The 5,951-nt window shown below is 53.0% G+C and overlaps 1 long non-coding RNA gene across 1 annotated transcript; it reads left to right on the top strand.

Annotated features, from left to right (window-relative positions):
- The first annotated feature begins 1,591 nt into the window (after positions 1–1,591).
- Positions 1,592–4,945, top strand: LOC142408722 (uncharacterized). The gene is made up of 3 exons (XR_012775389.1): positions 1,592–1,691; positions 4,068–4,417; positions 4,861–4,945. It is a non-coding gene; the product is annotated as an uncharacterized LOC142408722 (long non-coding RNA).
- Positions 4,946–5,951: the final 1,006 nt, after the last annotated feature.

Below are 5,951 nucleotides of genomic sequence, written 5' to 3'. Positions count from 1 at the left end.
ACAGCTGTGTGAGGTGCGACCAGGTGGATGATTTGCTCTGCATGGTGGCAGAGCTACAGGAGGACGTAGAAAGGTTAAGGAGCATCAGGGAGGCTGAGAAAGAGATCGACTGGTGGTGCCATGCTCTGCCTCCCCTGAGACGGGAACAGGAGCAGCAGCAGCCGCCAGTAAAAAACCACGATCAAGGGGATCCTGTATCCCCCCTCCACCGGGCTGAAGGCAGCAGCTCAAAGGAGGAGAGTGAATGGAGGCGAGTCCGCGCTCGTGGCGGCAGGCGAAGGCCCTCCCTGCCCACCTTGCCCCCCCAGGTGCCTCTGCACAACAGGTATGAAGCCCTGGAGGTGGCAGGCCAGTCAATGGAGGATGGGGACGACAGTCTGTCTACACCAGAGATGTCGCCCAGGTCAGAAGAACGTACCTCTCGTATTAACACCACCTCCACAAGGAAGAGAAGATGGGTTATAGTTGTGGGTGACTCCCTTCTGAAGGGAACCGAGGGTCCGATATGCCGGACGGACCCTCCTCTTAGGGAAGTCTGCTGCTTCCCTGGGGCCCGCATGAAGGATGTCACGAGGGTACTCCCTAGCCTGGTACGGCCCTCGGGCTATTACCCCCTACTGCTCTTCCATGTGGGGGGTGATGAAGCTGCAACACAAAGTCCCAGGGCGATCAAAAGAGACTTCAGGGCCTTGGGATGGCTAGTAAGGGACTCTGGAGCACAGGTTATTTTCTCCTGTCTCCTTCCAGTTGTGGACAGCGACACAAGAAGGAACAGAGACACCCAATCTATCAACTCATGGCTCCGTGGCTGGTGTCAGCACCACAGATTTGGTTTTTTTGACAATGGGATGGCCTACACAGCACTGGGTTTGCTGGCGACTGGGATTCATCTTTCTCAAAGGGGAAAGAGAATCTTTGCTCAGGAACTTGCGGGGCGCATCGACAGAGCTTTAAACTAGACTCGAAGGGGGAGGGGGATAATATCAGGCTTGCCCGAGAGAAGCTGAGGGACGACGTGCCACTGTTAGAGGGAGCGGGTGCCAGCGAGGGCACTCGGCCTGTGTCTCCGAGATGTGCGGGGTACGCTGGGGCACAGCCAAAGTTGAACGGAGTTGAGCTAGGGGATACTGAGGCAATAGGAGCCGAGAGGGAAACGCCAGTGAAACACCTCAAAGCACGCAAGGGGGCCGAGGACCACCCCTGCAGCCCGAGACGTGCCGCAGCGGAGCTGCCTCGTCCCGGGCTGCGATGGGGGCACCTTCCCCGTGTAGTTCTTGGCATCACGAGACGCAATAACGGCCCTGCCCACACGTGGGCCGGGCGCGGGACACCCTGTCAACCTACGGGGCGCCGTAAGCCGCCCCTCGATTCCTCCCCGGGCGGGGCAGCAGGGCGGAGCCGGGGCGGGGCCTTCAGGGGCGGGTCCCACGGGGCGGATCCGCCCCGTTGCCGTTTCCGCCACCGCTGCCCTATGGTCAGTTTTGCGGCGGTGTACTTGTGGTGTGGGGTATGCTGGTGTTTCCCGCTCGGGGAGCTGTCCCGGACTGGTCCAGTCCGTCCTGTCGGGGCCGGCGACCGGAACGGGCGAAGGGTGGCTGTGCTCCGGAGCCCGGCGAGGCTCCGGCTTCCCCCTTGCTCCCGCCGCTGAGGAGTACTGTCCCGCGTCGGGCAGCGCCACGCTGTGCCCGCAGGTAAGCCGTGCTGCGGCTGGGGCAGCGCGGAGCTGCCCGAGGCGGCCGGGAGGGAACAGGGCCAGCCCCGTCCCGCCCTCGTTTGCTCCCCGCTGGGGCCGGGTAGCCTGTGCCGCTCCTGACGCGGGTCGGGCAGCGGCAGCCCTAGAGGCTCCGGCGGCGCCGGGCGGGTCTCAGTGCCCGCACGGGTAGGGAAGGGCCCCGGCAGCTGCCGACCGCGGCCGAGGGTCCCTGGAGGAGTTTGGAGGGGGGTGTACCCTGGAGGAGGGGGAGGAGGTCCCCTGGAGCTGGGGTTTCTGGAGGGGGGGTGTGTGTCCCTGAAGGGGGGGGCTCTTCCCCTGGGGGGGGGGCCTGGAGAGGGGTCGGCGCCTTCCTTGCCCGGGCGGGCTGTTGCTCCTGGGGTGGCCAGGCACGGCTCCTCGCGGGGGGCGGCAACTGCTGCACCCCGGGAGGGATTTGGAGTGTGTGGGACGTGGTGATGGTGGTGCTGGGGAAGGAAAGCCTGAAATACAGTCAAGTAAAGCGACTTCCTACTCGTGATATAACTTAGAGGGGACAGAAGAGACATTTTTTGGGGAAATCTGAAGTAACTTGGAGGGGACATAGGTGACTTTTGGGGAAAAGTTGAAGTAACATAGAGGGAACAGAAGGAAATTTTTTTGGGAAAAGATGAGGTAACTTAGAGGGGACAGAGGGGATTTTTTTGGAGGAAAAGCTGAGGTAACAGAGGGGATAGAGATGACTTTTTGGGAAAAGTTGAAGTAACTTAGAGGGGACTTTTTGGGGTGAAAAGCTGAGGTAACTCAGGAAATTTTTTGGGGGGAAAAGTAACTTAGAGGCGGCAAAATGGGCATTTTTGGGAGGAAAAGCTGGGATAACTTAGAAGGGACAGAGGTGACAGTTTTGGGAAAATCCTGAGGTAACTCAGAGGGGACATTTTTTAGAGAAAGGATAAGGTAACTTAGAAGGGACAGAGGGGACATTTTTGGGGTGAAAAGCTGGAATAACTCGGGGACAAAAGGGACATTTTTGGGGAAAATGAGGTAACTTAGGGCATACAGAGGGGACATTTTTGGGGGAAAAAGCTGGGGTAACTTAGAGGTGACAAAATGAGCATTTTTTTGATCAAAAAGCTGGGGTAACTTAGAAGTGACAGAGGTATGACTTTGGGGGAAAACCTGAGGTAACTCAGAGGGAACCTTTTTCAGGGGCAAGCTGGGGTAACTTAGAGGGGACTTTGGAGGGGAAAGCTGAGGTAACTTAGAGGGTACAGAAGGGACATTTTCTGTGTGAAAAGCTGGGTAACTCAGAGGGGACAAAGGTGACTTTTTTTGGGAAAAGGTGGGGTAACTTAGAGGGGATGGGGGGGCACTTTGGGGAAAACCTGAGGTAATTTGAAGGGGTAGTGGTGACATGTTTTGCAAAACGCTGAGGTAACTTAGAGATGACAAAATGAGTATTTTTTTGACAGAAAGGTTAGGGTAACTTAGAAGGGACAGAGGTATGATTTTTGGGGAAAACCTGAGGTAACTCAGAGGTGACAGAGGGGGCCCTTTTGAGGGGGGGAAGCTGGGGTTAATCAGAGGGGACAGAGGTGCCATTTTTGGTGGGAAAAGTTGAGGTAACTTGAGGAGAGAGAGTGGACTTTTTTTGGGGGGGAAGCTGAGGTAAGTTAGAGGGCACAGAGGGGATTTTTTTGGGGGGGGAAGCTGAAGTAACTTAAAGGGAATGTTATTTTGGTAAAAGCTGTGGTAACAGTGGATAGAGAAGTGGCATTTTTTTGGTGAAAGCTGGAGTAATTCAAAGGGTATAGAATGGACATTTTTTGGGGGGAAAAGCTGGGGTAATTTTGAGGGGACAAAGGTGGCATTGTGGGGGAAGAAGTTGAAGTATCTTGGGACAAAATGAGCTTTTATTGTGTGAAAAGCTGAAGTAACTTAGAGGGGACAGAGGGGACCATTTTGGAGAAAAAGTGGAAGCAACTTATAGGGGAGAGATGACAATTTTTAGGGAAGGGCTGATGCTCCTCAGAGGGGACAGGGTGAGCCCTAGGGGAGAGCTCCATCATTGATGAGACTAAGGTTGAGGTTACTTCAGACAGGGTAAGCATTTTTGAGGGTGACATCTTAGGGAAGACATTGGCAGCATTTTTGTGGGAGAAGCTATGATGTTGCAAAATGCTGAAAGTAGCAGAAAGGATGAAGATTTTTAGGCTATGCTGAATGAGCTTTTTGGTTTGTGTAGTTATTTTGGCTCTAGGCACTCTGTTCCAGGAGGGATGAAGAAGGGGTCACGTAGCAGGATTTTCATGGAAAAGAAGCATCAGCATAGGGACTGATTCAATTTTAACAACTGAGATATGGCATTTTCCTGTAGTTAGAGTTCTGAAGCCCAAGATCAACAGAAACTCATGGAGACATTGTCTCTGGAGGAAGGAAGAAGAAGGATCACCAGCACCTTCTGGTAAGTTCAGCAAGATGTTTGCCTTCAGTGAAAGTCTCCAGCAGCCATTATCTTTTGTCCGGCAGTTTCCTCAGGATCCACTAACTTATGGAAATGGTATAGACCAAACCTCCGAGCTGGAGGGTATAAAACATCAGCTTACCCCTTTTGAAGCAGATCCAACAGCAGCTGGACTGCTGAGGCTTTTGTGCTTTCCGGTGTGATACAGGCGATGCCCACACTGTGACGGAGGAGGAAGGATGAGCAATCTCACCGTCAGCTAGGTAACTAATTCTTTTGTTTTGCTCACAGGTGCACGATATTAGGAGTTACAGGTTGTAAGTTATGAAACCTTATGACTTGAATGGTGAATAAGTGAATTCACGTGATGGACTGGTCTGGTTAAAAGGGGATTGAGCCCCTGTTTGTCATGTTTGTTTGTCGTATTTCTCAATGAGCTCATGAAATAAAGTTTAAATCACAGAATACCTTGTCTTGTAAATTTGAGAAATCCAAACGGAGCATGACGGGGGGTGGGGAGCGGGAGAGAGAGGCTAGAGAAGAAAGGAGAGGAGGATGCCAGGATGGAAAATTGCCCTTGAAACAGGCTGCAGGTAGGTTGCAGGCCTGACTGAGGGAGTGGTGCTCCAAGAGTCAGTCCATCCCTGGGCGTACTAGTTAGGTGTTGGCGCTTCTCAGGGCTTACTATGTCTTCCTTCCCTTTCAGCAGCTGGCAGAGAAGAAATAAGAATCATGGTGTGGAACCGCAAGGCAAGAGTGAGCACAAAGAGGAGTGGTGCACTGAAGAGGGGGATGAGAAAGGCACCCTGGGTAAAGGGACCTCCCTGTCACCAGAGCTGTGGTCTCGCAAGAGCATCGCTGGCACCTTCGGTGTCCTGGCTGGCTTTGTGCTGGGTGACCTTCCTGTAAACAGGGCTTGGGTCTTTGCTTTTGTTGGCCTTTTGCCGTGTTGCTCCTTTGGCTGCCTGGAGTGGGTGACAACCCTCTAAGGAGGGTCCCCAGTGTCACTCTCTCTACACCCAAGGGGGAAATGGAGGTGTCTAGACACCAAGCCCACCCTGTTGTAGTCTAACAGTGTAATCTAACAGGAGCTGGTGGAAGGCCAAAGCTTACGTAAAGCTGATAAGGGGGAGTCAGGCTGGAAAGCGGAACATCTAAACAAGAATTACTGTCTTTGGGGGAGAAGCACATCCTGAAGAAATATGTAAGCTAAATAAAATGTTTTGGGAACCATCTGAAACAACTAGTAGAAGTGTGATAAGAAGCACCCCTCACGCAAACCATCCTCATTATAATACCCCCCTTGAGCTGGAGACCCCGGCCCAAGCAGAGACCCCTCACCTCTGAGCATGTGCAGACTATTAAAGTAGCACTGTAGCTTTAATCTGAAATAAGAGAAATGTAGACCAGTAGAAAACTGCTTTGTGTAATTCCTTATGCATAGGCATAACTAGACTGTATAAATACTGTACCTGTATGACCACTGAACTGTGTGCTAGCTTTCTGGAGCTACCACCTAGCATCCATCTCTGTGCAGACATGAAATAAAATACCTCTGCCCCCGTGTGTGTATTGGTGTCTCACACACCAGGTAAACAACCTCATGCTTGTGGGACAACAGTTTTGGTGACCCAGGTGGGACTGAGCTGACAGCCTTGCCAGGTTCATCTTGCCGCATCTGACAGGGAGAAGAGACCCGAGTGGACTCCAGCGCGCACCGACCTGTTGATCCGAGACTCCTTCAGCTCCTCTCCTGCAGTCGGGCAGTAAGCGACACAATGGTGCACCGCTACTGAA

This window comes from Mycteria americana, chromosome 4 (genome assembly GCF_035582795.1).
Source record: "Mycteria americana isolate JAX WOST 10 ecotype Jacksonville Zoo and Gardens chromosome 4, USCA_MyAme_1.0, whole genome shotgun sequence".
Classification (NCBI taxonomy): domain Eukaryota; kingdom Metazoa; phylum Chordata; class Aves; order Ciconiiformes; family Ciconiidae; genus Mycteria; species Mycteria americana.
The sequence above is the reverse complement of the archived record's forward strand: the minus strand, read 5'-3'. Positions and strand labels throughout refer to the sequence as shown.